This window comes from Ostrea edulis, chromosome 9 (genome assembly GCF_947568905.1).
Source record: "Ostrea edulis chromosome 9, xbOstEdul1.1, whole genome shotgun sequence".
In the NCBI taxonomy this organism is placed as follows: domain Eukaryota; kingdom Metazoa; phylum Mollusca; class Bivalvia; order Ostreida; family Ostreidae; genus Ostrea; species Ostrea edulis.
Window position 1 is genome coordinate 25,259,364 of NC_079172.1, and position 19,165 is coordinate 25,278,528.

The window sequence follows — 19,165 nt, forward strand, 5'->3', positions numbered from 1 at the left end:
TCACCAATTTCATACAGATCAACAGCGTATCGAATCAGTTGAGAGATATAAACACCATTTGCAGGGAATAATGGAATATTGCTACATAAATATGGGAAGCTGACAATGGAGAAGCTTAAATCTCCCCGTTTATCATAAAGTTGAGGGGTTCAAAGTGAGTCCTAACTGGTTTACTAAGTTTTGTCTCTTCTTTTGTTAACGCAATCTTAGCTTAGTTAGACTTCCCGAGAAAAATTACTTATGCAGAAATGTACCTAAATGCATTTCACACTATATGATGTCATAATGAATTTAAAGTGCATCACAACGTACCGGTCTAAAGTTGTGTCGGGGGAAATATCATAATTACTAGGCCTCCTACTATCTACGGCATTCTGTAGTAGTCTGCTTGTCAAGTACCGGTCAAGTGGTTTTATTGATTTATTTATTTTGTTTTTATACAAGTCTCTATATTTTTTTATATGTTTATTATGCGCTAGAGTAATATTGATACTATATTGTGATCTTGAAATCATCCGTTTTGTGGGTATGCAAAAAAGTCAATCGATGTGTAAATAACGTCGCGATCAGCAAATGAAAGATGGGGATAGTTTGCCGATATCTTGTGTGAAACAATGAGAGGAAACATGCATCTCTGTAAATAAAAAGGAAACACGTATCTCCGTAAATCGAGAGGACAGATGTATCTCTGTAAATCGAGAAGAAACATGTATCTCCATAAATCGAGCGTACACATACATCTTTCTTAATCGCGCTATTAGTAGGTACGATTCATTCTGTAACAGTTACAATCGATAATTGTTTGCGAAAAATATCCTTAAATTTGACGATGTCCGACAGTTTTGTTCAAATATTAATGGTGCTAGGAATTTTTATGGCATCCCCATAATTTGACTATGCTTCACCTCTCTAGTTACTTTCTATTTCATTACTATGGTATCTTTCACTTGCGCTGAAAGATTCATTGCACGAACGTTTTAGACTAAAATGTATACATATCTTGGGTCACGTGACTAAAACGAGATGGTCCTCTATGGTATATCAAATATTCTTAATTTCGTCAACTTCTAGGGAAATGAATTCTGGCAATAAAGTAGTAGATCTGTGAACTGTAATTTAACTAACTTTACGTAGCTTGGGTAACATTAACATTGCTGCCATCTTCACGTCACTGTCGTTCTGATGTCGGATACTCTTTCTCCAAAGTATCTTTGCCTCACGAAGCACTGTTACAGTCAAAGGTCCAAAAAAGAACTTCACTTTCTTTAATCTCCAAATGAATCTCAGTATGTGACTCTAATTAGCTTTGTGAATGATGAGAATCGCTGGTTATCTCTGCTAAATAGAATCTTATATTCAACACACAAAACAATCTTTGTATTCATGAGAACCCTCTCCAGCTAACAATTCCGTTTCACACAACACTCGTTTTTGTACTCCGACTCAACAGCTTCATTATAAGTTCACCGTTGCGAGGATTCCATATTGGTCACTGACTTTGTTCACCATCAACAATGTTGAGCCATTCCTCTATTGTACAAGTTCTTTTCAGATTTCCGCTTAAGTACCTCTGCTAACAATATCTGTTGGATTATCACCAGAAGCCACATATTGAAACTGAAGGTCACTGTTATTCCGAATTTCCTTTACTTTATTATCCACAAACGCTGCCAAGGTCTTCTAAGTCTTTGTCCAACCTAAAACACATTGTGAATCTGTCCATAATGGTTTCTCAAATGACTTCACTTTCAGTTGACTCTCTACAAAGTTCATGCTCTGCACTCCAACGAACAAAAACCAAACTCTCCAAGCTGCAGTTACAAAGTTAGTGAAAACGACACTTCAAAAATGTGTTATTATGTTGCCCAAATCCATATCGCTACATAGATGTCCATTAGTTAGACGAAATTAGAACATTTAATATACCAGAAAGGGTACCTCTTTTTAATGTAGTGTGATCGTATAAGTCACGTGACCCCATATTTATCCATTCTAAAGTCACCTGAACCCCATATTTTCCATTCTGAAGTTCTTACAATAAATCACTTCGGCTCAAATGGAAGATTCCATAAATTGAAATATAAAGTAATTAGAGAGTTAGAGTACATGTATAAGATTTACTTGAAAAATGCATGGGAAAATTACAAACAGTCCTAACATCTCGGGGCCCTCCGTTGCCGAGTGGTTAGAGCATCGCGCTCAAAATCACACGGCCTCTCACCTCTGTCGGCGCGGGTTCGTATCCTGCTCGTGCCGGTAAGTGAGAAAGTTTCCCAGTTTACTTGCGGAAGGTCTGTGGTCTCTTCCCAGGTACATTGTATCTGGGTTCTCTCTGGGCGCCACCAGATAACTGAAAAATTGTCGAGTGTGGCGGAAAACATCAATCAATCAATCAACCTAACATCGCTAATACTTGACGAAAAGGGCCGATCATCGTCAGATGGGGTATTTTTCGCAAACAAAGATCGGTTATAACAAAACCAGAATAGTTCGTACCCTTCGCAAGCAAGATCTGCAGATGCACATGCTTCTTCTGCTGGATTCACACAAAATATCGGCAACCAACCCTCATGTTTCACTTGCGCTAAGTCGTTGTTTACACACGATTGACTTTCTTATTCTAAATGCTTGTGCACATTAAGGTCAATTTCAAGATCACAATATGTTATCCAAATTACTGAAGCCGTACTATATATAACAAATTGAAAACTTATACAATACCATAGAAAAGGTATTATTTGACAATCAGCTTATTTCTTGATAGCGATATATAGTAAATTACTTAAGGAATAAAGCTAATTTTGACCTACCGTATAAGTAGAATGTTTAGCGAGGATTTAATTTTGGCATTGTAGGCGACACCTGGAAAATGACAAAAGGGGATGAAAAACTTGTAGATACCTTCCAGCACAAATGCCTTAGGAAAATCTTAAAGATCTACTGGCCAATGAAAATATCAAATGTAGCAGTTAGAGAGATAGCAGGAGTAGCAAAGATCAGCACTATGATAAAAACACGCAGATTGCAGTGGATTGGACATGTGCTACGGATGGATAAAAGAACACACCCATATGTAGCCCTTAGTTGGACACCAGAAGGAAAAAGAAAGAGAGGAAGACCGAAGGAAACGTGGAGAAGAACAATAGAAAGAGAGAGGAAAGAACTAGGTTTTGGGTCATGGACAGAGGCAGCAAGATCAGCCCAGGATAGAAGTAAATGGAGAGGACTTGTTCATGGCCCTATTCTCCACGAGGAGAGAAGGAATTAAGTCAAGTAAGTCAATGCGACAGTGTTGAGATCGCTAAAATTGAATATCGCTAATATTTATTCCATTTCGGAGGAAATAGCTATCTTTCTGGAATTCTAAAGTCGCTAGAATTAGCTCTCGCTAAATATATATACCCATAATTTATGCGCTTTGGCGTCTTGCTAAAAATACCACTTACACGGTATGTTATACGACATAATCTAACGAGGTGCAGTTTACGCTTTATAACTTGATTGATCAAAATTTTAAAACGTAAAATGGAGTTTGCAACGAATCTTCATAATAAGGATTTTCATTCTCAACTTCTTTTTAATTTTCTTTGATGTTTCAAATATTTACAGATTGTTGAACTTGGTCAAGTTTGGGATGACATTTTACACACAGAACTGTTGCTTTGTCTATTTACCTCCTATCACAGTTTTACATACGATGCTGTTGACTGATACTACCTTAAGCAAAATTATACAATTAAAGCTGTATTATGTACCGTTTATGGTATTCTTGGTTTTAGTGTGCTCGTCCAATGAACTTACGTGTTACAAGTAAATTTAGATTAGTACAAAATATCATGACCTATCCGTCGTAACGTACTTTTTTTTATTGTGACGTCATACAGTGTCAAGCAGACTGGGGTTCCTTTACATGTATGCACAGGGCTGCGATGTTTCTTCGGGAAGCCTTAATTATGCTGCACAGACGAGGCATGTTCTCATAAAGATCCTCCATTGACTTAATATTTAAGTCCGGATCTTATTGATCCCGAGTCACTACAACCCAGAATAATATGTTTAATTGTTACTGGGCAGTCATGGAATAAGTTCTTGGTTGAGCAAATATGAATGTATCAACCTAGATTAGTCGTTGCGTATCCTAGTGATAATCAAATTCATTTATTTATTTCGCTCACACCATCAATCAGTGGTACATGAGGTACAATAAATAATAAATGATAATGATAAGTCGTCTTAATGAATCGTGAATAGAAAAATATAGATAATAAAAAAATAATAACCACATGCATCTTGTAACTCATTTCTCTTACAAAGACTCTATTCAGTCTGCCAAAAAGAAACAACACGCCTATCAATTGAAGGTTTGGGATCAGTATATAAAATTTAGTAAACAATTTCTAACTCCGGAGTTACTTTTGCGGCATTTGTCTGCTTTGGTGTTCCTGCAAATACCAATGTGGCTTGATATCCTTTCATCCAACAAATATTGATTGATTTTTGTCGTTTCTGCAATTATTATTATATTGATTTAGGATGTTTCAAATACATGTATATGGCTCATCTAAGATAATATTTTCCTAGCTGACCTCTTTGGGGAGAAATGGAATATATAGCAATGGGCTAATGATCTACATCTTAATAAAACATTCAATTTGTATGTCTAACCTCTTAACATCAAGAAGCAATATTTTTCAAGCTATGAATTTTCGGTTCGTATGGAGAATTGATGTTTGGCACCAGTGTATTGAGGAAATACGGTAGAAATGGTTTGACATTACAATTCTAAGGCGGTGATGCAAAAAAAACCCAAAACAACATCGACATAAGATTTTCAATTTCTCTCCCCCTTTTTTCTATGTCCGATCGTTGGAGCGGACATAGAAAAAAGGAGGAACGAGATTGAAGGCCTCGTTTTAATCAGACTGGCTGGAAATTGGAGGTTTTTATAATGGGTTGGTCTGTAGCTCTCCGGAGTATCCCAATTTCTACTCAGAGAGCTACAGTTCTGCAGATAATTTTTGCTAGCTTACTAAACAGAAAAGTAAACCTTTAAAAATCGGATAGAGGCCAAAATTATTTTAATCAGGAAAACGAAAAAATACATGTACGTAAGCATTCTCGCACCTTTTATTGGAAATTCCGTTTTATTAAAATTTAAAAATAACAAGGACCGGTTGTGTCCATGTATGGGATAAAACAAATTGACCCACATAATACTAAAGTACAATAACCGCAAAGTATGCAATAAATGAATATCCCGCTATGACGCATTCATTGTGTGTGTATGACGATATTCAGTCGGAACTCGTTTAAAAAAGACCAGATAGAAAAGTGTAATTTGAACACAAATTTTGTTTTAGAAAAAGGTTAAGCTAATGCGTCGGGAAAAAACAAATTGATACATGTGACGTATCGTAATAATTATCGCTTTGCTCGACACCTGTGCTCTACATTTAATAATTATCGCTTTACTCGACACCTGTGCTCTACATTTAATAATTATCGCTTTGCTCGACACCTGTGCTCTACATTTTTAATCGAAAAGGCCGATACCTGCTTGTCGTCAATTGCGGTAAAATTACGATGAAACAAACGTGGGCATTGACACAGCAATCTTAACATTGAAATAGAATTCGCAAGCGTTAAGAATAAGTCGGTGGGGTTTTTCAAATGTGTTAGCTAAAGTTTTAATGGACGTTTACTTATAGCATACCTGCAAAGATCATACGTACTTATGTATCATACTTAATATTGTATATCAATACGCACATTGTTTCAACTTCTGGATCCATTTACAGGGTGTGTACATGCTGAACTGCGAATGGTAACTTATATTCGTAATCAATAATTCAAACGATTTCATTTAGGCACATCCGAATATTTGTATGAAATATCATCATTTCGTAGCTATTGTACTTCTGAGAAGATTGAGATTTGTCGAGCACCTGATAGAATCAGTATCAGGTTGCATTGTACGTGTTTGAAACAATTATTTGCACTATCAACTGTTCCTGACTGACAATATAGCAATCAAATAGCCCCTCTTCATAAATATTCCAATCCAATAGCCCATTTTCATGAATATTTCAATCTATCAGTCTCTTTTCATAACTATTTCAATCAAATAGTCCCTCTTCATAAACATTGCAATCCAACAACTCCTTTTTATCAATCTATTCAACAGTCGCCTTTTATAAACATTGCAATCCAACAGTCCCTTTTCATAAATATTTCAATCAAACAGCCCCTTTTCATTTCCTATTCCTTACTTGCTGTGCCCGTAATATATATTTTCTGGACTTAAAACGATTTTAAGACAGATATCAAATAATCTGAAATTACGAGACATGAAAAAACACACCAAAAAACCAGTACCAGTAACCCAACAACGTGAATCTGATACGCTTAATGTGTTAAATCGTAGTTTCAGTTCTTGCGATCAATAATGACATTCATTTTTATTAATTGAATGTTTCTCCTTAAGATGCAAAATTACAGACAGGATAATTATTTAATTTCTACTCCATTATAGGCCACAGGGACATCAAACTGTGTGGTGATAAGCAGTATGACTTGAAACATATTCCCCACGTGCTCACCAGTTCAACAGATCGGAATAGATCGCCTGCAAATACTCAGAACAAGTACGGTTTTCAATTAAATACATTATACACCAAACTGTTGACGTGAGGAGTCACCGGAGCATACTAAGCTTAAAATATAACGAATTTACAATGACAATAAAATATAACGAATTTACAATGACAATAAAATATAACGAATTTACAATGACAATAAAGTATAACGAATTTACAATGATAAATACTTATGTCAATCACTGTGGATGTTACTCTGTGCCAATCCTGTAAATTGTGTTTTGTTTCTTTGAGAATAATCTGTACTAATATTTATTTTATGTTTACTATATGCAAAAAAGAAATCAAACATGACAATTGCCTTCTATTTCTGCTTCAGGGACGGTATAATCTAGGGCTTATAAGCCACCCTGAAGGAAGATATAAGTCGCTGTACGAGAAAACACAAACCAAATTCTCTGATTCTGCTTCATTAAAGAAATTTAAGTTTCCTGTTGATATCATCACAAGAGAGAAAAAACCAACAAAACATGGAGGAAAAAATTAAGTCAACGGATGAGTCCAGAATTGATCCGTTAATTTACCTTCGCGTTATAGGAAATGACAGAGCTACAAACGCAATCCCAGTATATGTTTGTGGCAGGAAATAAGTTCGGAAGTGGTGTTTTATCTGACTGAGCCATGGAATAGACTGGTACCATGTATCTGATGGGTCCGTTGTCACAATAATTCAGAAACTATTTTGATCTGTTTTCGGAACAATTACTCCTACATTATATTTAGGGATGAAGGGGGGTTTTGTGCCATTGTCTTGCTTACAATTTTACAAGAGTGCAGTCGGTAATTCGCCGGTGCCTGTACTTGTAGTAAATATAGTAATTTGGAGTGTAATTAAGCATGCATTAATGACCCGAGAAATCCTATCTGGTCTCTTGCATCCCTATAACTTCTGTAAAAGTGTCGCTATGTGCAAGCAATTTATCAGGTTAATATTTTGCAGTAAAGGTTAATGTCATACAACAATGAATTATAAAATAAATTGAGCCATTGAAGATTAATTTAAAGTTTTATCAGCTTTGCAGTGGCGTACCCACCTTCTTGATTTGTGGTACATGCGTGATTAAGTGATCCGTCCTGCACATTTTAGGCTATTACTCTTTTATTAAGCGCAAATCGAAGAAACACTACAAAAGAAAGTCTCAATAGAGCAATAAAAGTTGTGTGAATGCAATCAGCTTGTGACGAAAAAGTAAACTTTTTATTAGAAACAACATTGTATCTGGACTTGTAATGTAGCATACATGGAAATGTTGACATTTAATATTTCCTTTATTGACTTTCTTGACATTCAAGAAACGGATAAACCAGAAACCAATAATTGATTAGGTACTGGTCATATGAGAAAGTGCGTACTATTTCCTTGTTTAAATTTCTGTCGCTTTCTAGCACACACACACATGCGCGCTCGCACCTCTCTACCTCTCTCTCTCTTCTCTCTCTCTCTCTCTCTAACGTTTCGTTGTTTGTTTCGTTTTACGGTCCGTCAACATTTTGTTCACTCATATTGAGACGTCACTATTTGTATGTGAAGTACCACAAATTTAGACCTTTGTTTAGCGTTCAGGGCAGTTGCAGTGATGGTTCTTTAACGTGACAATGCCTGTCGCGACACAGGACCTCGGATTTTAAGGTCATATTCGAAAGACCTGTGATTTTTACTTTTAAATGCAGAGAGTTTAGCGAAGGCGCAATCACTACCTATGGTTACGTCTTAGGTTGACGCGGCCATGGCACAAGGTGGGCTCGAACTCGCAACTTCCCAGGTTACATAGCGAAAGTTCTACCACTGAACTACCGCAAGGAATTAAACCAGTTTATATCAGACTTTTGCCATACCTTGCAAAATAGTAATCATATATACATTACTCAAATTACCGGTCTTCTAGAACAGAATTCTGCACTATCATTAAATAGCTAATTGTTCTATGAGTGAGTGTTAAAGTATTCATGAGAAATAAATCTTTTATTTCATTTAGATATTGATTTCAAACAGCAAAAATTCTGGGAACCGGGATCGAACTCAATCAACCTGAATAGGAGAAAAAGATTTAGATCATATATCTTTGAAAAGCTTCGCTGTAAAAGTTAACACCCAAAGTACATGAAATATTGTAGACATCATTCTATGTAATTCTATTAATATTTTATAAGAATCTACTTATTGAACATTACTGAAAAAGGCACACAACCTCTGAAGGTATACGATTGAATAGGCATTTGCGTTTCTGATGCTTTGCAGCTTTAAATAACATTATCTGCAACTGAACGAAAGAATCTACCGAATACCAAATGTCAGTTGATTACCGGAGTAGATTAAGATGAAAAGATTAATGTTTTGTGTGGTATTTAACTTACCTTTGATGTTCGATTGTACTGAATCTAATGATGTAAATTATATTTCATCCAATGATGTAAATCATATTTGATCCAATCAATTTGAAAAATTCGTGTTCGAAAAGAATATTTGTATATAACTGTATTTAGATAACTGATTCGCACAGTTGTTGATATACATATTATAAGCTTCATTGTTTTACTCGTATGTATGATGTAGCATAAGTACATTGAATAGAATCACGAAGCAATGGCAGGTCTCATCTTTTTGTCGCAAAACTGATCATCAGTAGTGGGTTGAAAAACAGACTATTGTTTTCTTTGTTCGGTTATATTACTTTTTCTCCATCGCCTACACTGCCAGGGAAAATAATAATGCAGAATCGTGAATTTATTGGCCTACTGCATAAACAAAATTACACACATTGCTATCACTTGTATATTGTTTAGCTTCGCTTACTGTCTAAACGTGCTAACAAAGTGTGCACAAATGGTGACGTCATCCAGTGTCATTGATATTGGATCCATATCTACGCAAGACACAACCCTCAGAGCCATGAGTTGATGTTTTCTTGAAACGGTTGTCCGAAGAATGCTGAAATTCCGAAATACTTGTTTCTTGGCTCGCTCATCCTCAATGTACAATGTACGTACCCACCACGCAAACCCTTGACGAATGTAGCTATAATTTAAGGAGGTATGCTACACCAGAGATATTTGATATGGATGAAAAGTGGAGGATATGTACAACAATATTTTTAAATTAAAAACTTTCAAATTAACTTTATTTAGTCAAAAAATGCAGTTTTAGTTGAAAGCAATCTGAGAAAAATTTAAAACCCCTGCTGGACTCGAACAAGCGATCTACAGTTCAGCAGTCGACATCCTACTGAGCTACTCAGCTAGGCGAGTATTATTTAATTGAATAGACAAATATTGCTGATATATATATTTTCATCCATGTTTTAAAAGGAAGTCAGCCATTATGACGATGTAGAGTAGGTACCTCCTTAAATTTCGGGCTCGGGAGTCCGACCTTGACTTGTGAGGATGTCACCTGTATAGTCACGTATCATTGGGTTTTTTGTTGTTGTTGTTGGGTTTTTTGTTGTTGTTGTTTTTTTGTTTTTTTTTTTTTTTTTTACACATTTTGGCATGAAAATTATTCAATATAATGAAAAAGAGCTGAATCCACTGTGTATAACTCTCTCAGTAAAATAATCCTTCAATACATGTGAAACAAAATGAACATTCAATATTTTCGGCATAGTCTGGTGAATTGTGATATTGATTCATTTAAGGTGAAAAATCAAAGGATCGTATAAAACAATTTCTATGCCTCGTTCACACGAAGAATTTAATTCGCATTAAACGTACCGGTAAGTTAATGCGAATTAAATCTGAACCGCGTTCACACGGAAATTTTAATGCGCATTAGTTTACTTCGAATTAAAATTGATGTCGCGATTTAATGCGCATTAGATTTACTTCGCATTAGCTCCGTGTGAAAGCTAAGCGAAGCTAATTCGCATTAAATGTACACGCATGCGTTATGGCAAAATTTGTGTCACATGCATCATACCCATGGTCAGCTATATGCAAGGTGAAGATAACGAACAGTGATCAATCTCATAACTCCTACAAGCAATACAAAATAGATAGTTGGGCAAACACGGACCCCTGGACACACCAGAGGTGGGATCAGGTGCCTAGGAGGAGTAAGCATCCCCTGTTGACAGGTCACACCCGCCGTGAGCCCCATATCCTGATCAGGTAAACGGAGTTATCCGCAGCAGTCAAAATCAGTGTGCCAAGAACGGCTTAACAATCGGTATGAAACACGTCAGACACCATTTGACCCAATGCGAGATTGTATTGACGAACTAGATCGTTATAACGACCATAGAATTTGCGAAATGCTGACTTCAATCGAGATTGTTGAAATCCCTGTACCATCAACTTGTTTGTCAGTAGCTTACCTCGATTTAAAAACTGACTATATCCAGAACAAGCTCTTGCATATCGAATCAGTTGAGATATATAAACACCATATGCAGGTGATAATGGAATATTGCTACATAAATGTGGGAAGTTGACGATGGAGAAGCTGAAATCATCCCGTTTGTCATACAGTTGAGTTGTTAGTTTGCCGTTAATGTCTACTTTCAATAAAATATCTAAGTATGAAGCAGAAGTGGACGACTCTGTGGTGTCCTTTATTTCCAGCTCACAGGGATATATCAAATCGATATTAATGTCAGTTTTGTACGAAAAACTAAGCATAATGATAATAATCACTTAAAAAACATGTACAAACAACATTAGATAATGTCAGACGTAAATATGTGCTCTGCATAGGCATACTGAGTAATACATGTGGAAGGAATTGTTTTTGAATACGACGAATTAAATCTGAACCGCGTTCACACGGTGATTTTAATGCGCATTAATTTACTTCGAATTAAAATTACGTCGCGATTTTTAATGCGAATTAAATTTACTTCGCATTAGCTCCGTGTGAACGCAAAGCGAAGCTAAGTCGCATTAAATGTACACGCATGCGTTATGGCAAATTTGGGTCACATGGATCATACCCGTGGTCAGCTATACATGTGAGTGTAAGTTTTGTGCGAAAAACTAATCAAAATGATAATAATAACTAAAAACATGTACAAACAGCATGTCATTGGATAATATTTATATTGCAAATCACATTTTCCTCTATGAACCAACCATATTTCAGCGCGCGACACAATCCGTTCACATTGACTATGAACGGATTATGAACTAGCTTAAAGCACGCAACTGAGAGAGCGTAATGGTTTGAAAAAAAATAGAACATCTGTTACAAAGATCTCGTAAGTCACACCTTTGGATTAAGATTGTAAACTTACGTGGATTATCATCCCAAGCTTGCGGTCTCCTACCTCCAAAATACAGTGCACCTTGCAATGTTGATAAAAGGCAGGGTGAGACGAAATGTGACGTCATGTCTATATGTGTTGACGTACGTCACAATAACTACTGTGACAGAGGCAAGGAGTTCGTTTTATGCAACAAAATAGAAGAAATTTAAACAAACGGTGTTTTAGTAAATGAATATAAATATAAGAAATGAACATCACTTTTGAGCTGTTCATGGTCAATATGAACGGATTTGGATTTGAGGCAAATTCTCTGTGAATCGCGCTGAATCGCTAGCGCGATTCACAGAATTTGCCTCAAATCCAAATCCGTTCATACTGACCATGAACAGCTCAAAAGTGATGTTCATTTTTTAAATATGCAAGCGTTGTGTATTTTGCATCAAAAGATCTGTATCTATGACACAACTCTCTTTTTTTTATATGCGCAAGCAAGTTATTTTGGTGAGTGTGTTCTTATTTATAGTGGGTAGTGTATTTCTTAGCGTTTGATATCCCCATGATCCCACGTGACATAGTATATAAGAACGGCGAGTCTCAATCAGAACCTAATCACCAGGTATGAAACGCATAAGACAGCCAAGAAAGCCATACAGTGGAAGGGCTGCATTCATCCAGGGGATGCTTACTCCTCCAAGGCACCTGATCCCACATCTGGCATGTCCAGGGGTCCGTGTTTGTCTTTAATTTTGTATTTTCATGGGATTTATGAGATTGATCACTGTAATTGTTTATCTTCACTTGTTCATCAATATTTGCACCCTGCAGATGCATCACTCCGTGGGTCAAATGGGGAAACTGTATGCCAGAATAAATCTCCAGATGACGCTATTGCTCTTTTTCGTCCACTAAAAGTAGGCCGACCACTCCTACAGTACCCCTTGCTTGTCATAAGAGGCGATAAAATGGGGCGGTTCTTCGGATGAGTCCGCATAAACCCAAGTCCCGTGTCACAGCAGGTGTGGCACGATAAAGATCTCTCCCTTCTCAATGGCCATAAGCGCCGAGCATAGGCCTACATTTTGCAGCCCGGTCACGTCTCCATTTGAGTAAAAATTTCTCGAGAGGGACGTCAAACAATATACATAAATCCATTAAACCTACCTTCTTCTGATATATATATATATATATATATATATATATATATATATATATATATATATCGGTCTATCTGCCCACTAATGTATATACATTTAAAACTTGCATAATGTATTTATTTGCATTGTTGTTGTTGTTTTTGTTGTTGTTGTTTTTTTGTTGTTGTTTTTTTTGTTGTTTTTTTTTTTTGTTTTTTTTTTTTAGAATTTATGAAACATGTATATACATGTATTACCAAAGAAATTAAAAGCAAAAATAAAAATCTAAGAAATGTAAGTAAAAAATAAACATAAAATTTCAACATTTCGTTTAGCCTTGGCTAGAGAAATGGTCAATCATTTGTAACAATCATCAGACTGTAGAACAAAATCGTAGATGTATTCAATGAGAATGGTATCGCTATTGTAAAGTTCTTTCAGTGCGAAAATAAATAGTAGGAGTTACAGTATACATGTACCGATGACAATAGCAGCAAAAATTAGATTCGCAGAAAGAAATCTCGTGTTATTCATCAAAATCGTGATTAGATATACGGAACTACCGTAATTTGATTTGATAAAATAATCAAATGACACTGACGGTTTGGCGATATGTAATTAAGTTAGAAAGCCCGCAGTAATCACGTTGTCTTTCAAATATCTGAACATATAATCGCCCGCTTCCTAGCGGGCGATAATGAAAGTGACCTTGCGAAAATAAGATTGAACTAATTGAAAAACTATAGGGAGGTCGATTGATAATCATACAACCTATCTATCAGAGGTAACACCTTACCAAATATCTATAGACATTTTTGGGTATGAATTCTAAATGATTTTCATATCACATTCACTTAGTCCATTGTTCAGAAACGGGAATTTGGTTTACTTTCAAATGCCATTGCGCACCCAGACGCCTTCATCCATGTCACTGGACCTATACGTAATGATTATTATTCTTTGCATTGTCCTTAAACTGACTCTAATAAATATTTACATACTAAACATAAAATTAATGTTTTAATGCTTATTAGATACACATGTACCGGTACTAGTAAACATAGTCATAGCATTACAGTATAATTGTGGATAAAAACTAAGGAAGATGATGGTAAATGTCTTTTTCTTTATAATATTCTTTAAATTCAGACTAATCTACGTTAGCCTTGTTAAAATGTAGTGATGGATGAAATCTTATTTTTCTAACATATAAAACTTTGTAAAAATATTTGTATAAGGAAATATACACACACGCGCACGCGCACACACACAGAGGGAAAGAAATTCCGTTATGTATGACAATCTTTTAAAATAATAGATACTTAATATTTTTCGTACCAAACGTTATACAACCTATTGTATTACCAAACATGATTGATGTGTCCCAGCATACGTACATTGTTAATCTGAAAATGAGGTAAACATATGTATATACAATGAACATGTATTTCAAAAACGAACGTGCGAAGAGAGAGCTTTCCAGTGTTTAAGCCTAGTCGTTCATCAATTAAAACATTTATTGAAAAGAGAAGTAGCTTGAACGGGATTTTTTTTTCTTGGGATTGGCCAAGAAAATTATTCTTAAATGTCAGCTTTCTTGATGCATGCTACCATGTGTACTTAGACTTGAGAGACTGCATGTATTCCATCTGTAGAAATCCGGAACGTGACCTTCGTCCCGTACAGTTATTACATGATTAAGTTTGCGATGAAACAACAAGAGCCAAACAGTTTAAATGCATATGTTGTGATGAAATATGCGAGAGAATTCTGGTGATCGATTATTGACTGACTCCATCACAGATTGAGAGAGTGCGTTTGGTATGACATTTTGAGATGTTTCTTCTTTCTAATTAGTGAAAATTATCATCATTATCTCGTTATAGGAAACTCTTCAACAAGCCATTGACAACAAGCATTAGTTCCCCTTCTATATCTTTCTCAAAAATCAATTTCTTGCCAATAATCCACAGTTGTGGATCACAGACCGACATGGAAACAAATAATGAAAACTGTCTAGACTAGTGCCTTGTGGCTGGTACATGTAACAGTTACCTATTAGATAGGTAGAAGATGACCGATGCACTTATACCATAACTGCCTTGACAAGTGCAATACGATCGGTTCACTAACAATAACCTTTTTGGCAGGTTTAATATGACTGGAATCAGTATTTTTATTTTGATAACCAAATACCTTTATATCAATTTGTTATCACTTCTGGGAGAGAAGAATTGCAAAGTTACCGCTACTGAATTCCATTCATCACTAGCGACAGTTGTCCCCGGTACACCTGTCGGGGAATGAACGACAATAAACAGAATTCTTTCATTATGAAATAAAATGAAAGTCATAATATACATACATGTATATACGTACATGCGGAGACGCTTGATTTATTGGCATGGTCAAAATCACTTATACGAATGTGCTTGCACGTCCCTTTCATTTTGGTTTGGCAATACTTAAACATCTAAAACTTTCATGCTTTCCAATGAATTGGTTTGAAAATTAAAAGTGTAGATCGAAATGGTCCAAATTACTGAGCAACAAGTGCGCGTTAATTTGATTTTGATTGGATAATGCTAAATAACTTAACACATATCTTTCTTATCAATCAACCAACCAACTCTGATGGCTCAAGAAAATAAAGTAAAAGTTATACTGTTCGTATTGAACGATTCAATACAAAATAATCAAACAAAATGGCATCACTCTTTAAATGGAAGACGTCTGGGGAACATGGCACTAAGAGGTAGTTCTGGATATAATCAGACTATATAGAATTTGATTTTTCTATCTCAAATCAGGATATAGGGCTCACAGTGGGTGTGACCGGCCGACATGGGATGCTTACTCCTCCTAGGCACCTGATCCCACCTCTGGTGTGTTCAGGGGTCCGTGTTTGCCCAACTATCTATTTTGTATTGCTTATAGGAGTTATGAGATTGATCACTGTTCGTTTATCTTCACCTTTCATGAAATAGAGAGGCCATCAAAGATAGGGTAGCAGAAATATGTTTTTCGTAATCAACACTAAATTACTAACCCTAATACCTTAATTTTCATATCTGCAAAAGAATAGTTTTATCAATTTACAATGCATAATCGATAGCAAGTTTCTCATAATTCTTCGAACGTGGAAAGACAGACAGACAGACAGACAGACAGACAGACATGTACAAAATAGGCAAATGTTTATTGAAAAATAAAATTTTATGTCTCATAAACTGTTTTATTTGCAAACCTTTCCATTGTAATTGCATAATAATTCATATTTTGCATTTATCATTTAATTGTTATATTAAGATCAGGTTCAACTTAGATTGGGATTGAATTCCAAATAATGAAATATCCCTGTGAGCTCGAAATAAAAGACACCACAGAGTCGTCCACTTCTGTTTCATACCTGGACATTTTATTGAAAGTAGACATTAATGGCAAACTGACAACTCAACTGTACTACAAACAGGATGATTTCAGCTTCTCCATCAAATTCCCATATTTATGTAGCAATATTCCATTATCACCTGCATATGGTGTTTATATATATCAACTGATTCGATACGCTAGAGCTTGTTCGGCTTATGGTCAGTTTTTAAATCGATGCAAGCTACTGACAAACAAGTTGAAAGTACAGGGGTTTCAACAGTCTCGATTGAAGTCAGCATTTCGCAAATTCCATGGTCGTTATAACGATCTAGTTCGTCAATACATACTATCATTGGGCCTATTGTTAAGCCGTTCTTGGCACATTGATTTTGACTACGGATAACTCCGTTTACCTGATCAGGATAATGGGCTCACAGCGGGTGTGACCGGTCGACAGGGGATGCTTACTCCTCCTAGGCACCTGATCCCATCTCTGGTGTGTCCAGGGGTCCGTGTTTGCCCAACTATCTACGTGTATTTTGTATTGCTTATAGGAGTTTTGAGATTGATCACTGTTTGTTATCTTCACCTTTCATCTGGTGGAGACATGAGGTTGCGGTCAACAATAAAGCATGGAGTGCGGGTTGTGATAATGGTTTACTTGAGTTTTTTGCTGACGGTTTTAAATATGGTTTTATGGTCGTTGTACGGAGTCTCCTTCAACCTCTGTTAATACTGACACTAGACTTCCATTCACAAAACCCATCCTTATCAAATTATTATCTGCGTTACATCACACAGTTCAAGAAACTGACAAGAGAATCTTATTGTCAGCAGTCTGCCTTCTTGCCCTTCATGCGCTTAGGTGAACTGGTCCTTAGAAAGAGCATGTTTAAAACCAAAGTAATTCAAAGTCAAGACACATTGTTCCATGATGATAATGCAGTACAAATGACCGTGAGGTACTCTAAAATCACGAGTGATAGGCAGCCGATAATAATTACCCTGCTAATAACCTTCATTGTCAATTTTGTCCTGTTCAAGCCTTGAAATCATATATTGCTCAATACCAACACACATCGGGTCCTTTATTCACCTTCAAATCAGAGGATCCAGTTCCTCGCAGTTTAGTGGTGTCTTACCTGAAACATGCTACATATATTACTTTTATATGAGGCGCATCACTTGAAACATACTACAAATATAAATTCCATAGACTTGGACTCCTCACTTTACTTCGGTCATAGTTTTCGCATTGGTGTTGCCACGGAGGCATAGTCTGAAAACGTTATCTAACAACTTGGTCGATGGCAATCTAATGAGATTAGGCGTTACATTAATTAAGATAAATGTTTTCAAATTCTAAATTTGCCAAACTTACAAAGTTAAATATTTTCCCTTATACATGTACTACCACCGATTTTGAAAAGATAAACCAGCATATGGCTGTTTTCTATGTTCGGAAGTAAGATTACACAATGCATTTAGCTTCTGATGGAAAAAAAATATGTATTGTTCTATTTTAAGTTTTGTGTAAATTGGAACATGAGGTCAGCATATGGCTGCTCATATACATGTAGTTAGTAAACCCTTTATACTCATCAAATCAGTATGATTCAGCTTGAAATGATATGGGGGTCAGCACATGGCTGCTTGCATAAAATGTATTCTACTCAGTCATCTCAGCATAGTTTTGCTCTTATATGTGTTACTTAGACTGTGAACTAGTGTTCATGAGATCAGCATTTGACTGTTCATATAAACAGCATGTTAGTCGTGAGCTCAGCATAATTCTTGTTACATAGACTGTGAACTTTTCTTGTGGAACAGCGTCTCACCGATGCATTTATACAAAGTTGTTTTAGTGCTTTTGAAATTTCATCGAAATGTATTTTATATAAAGAAATAATTGATACATTTGGTTTACAGAGATATCTTGTAAAGTGATTATCACACAAGGAAAAGTCATTACTATGCAAATATCGAATTTCTGCACATTCTTTGAAATTGGAAGGTACAAAAATTTACCTAGAATCGAACGCAAATGCTCATTTTGTAATTTACAGGAAATAGAAGACGAATTTCATTTCGTTTTGATATGCTCAGCATTTGTTGGTTTACGTGAAAAATATATCAAACCTTTTTACTATAAAAAAAACCCTTCCTTTTTTCAAACTTGTAGAACTTTTTAGTATATATAACTAAAACTATTCATAAGCTTTGTCAGTATTTAGTGAAAGCTACAAAACAAAGAAGCGCTATTTGTTAACTATCATTAATGATGTTTCTTTTTTCGTTGCTTAGATTTATTAGTTTCTAAATTTATTTGTCAGATAATATATATTTACATATTGTAATAATTCTGAATCCTCTGCCATTTGCCTGTATTGCACACAGTGTACCTATGAGCCACAGGGCTCCTTTGGTCAATGAACAATAAGCAATCGAATTGGTGTTCATGAGTTCAGCATATGGCTGATCATATCAACTGTATTCTAGTCATGAGTTCAGCATAATTGCTCTCTTTAATCTTTCTAGATATACTTGGAACTATACTCATGAGCTTAGCTTAAGGCTGCTCATATTTGGTCCATGTGTGTATAATTTTGTCATTGAGGTACACATTGCTGTTTATGTATTTTGGTGCATATTTATGCATCAGTTTGTATACGTTATTTTGTATTCATCTAACAGGTTTATATACTTTTAAGTTCTTTACAATGTTGTGTCTTACTATACTCAACCAAATAATTTGCACCAATATCTCCTTTTCTTAGAAAACATTTAGTACAATGTAACCCAA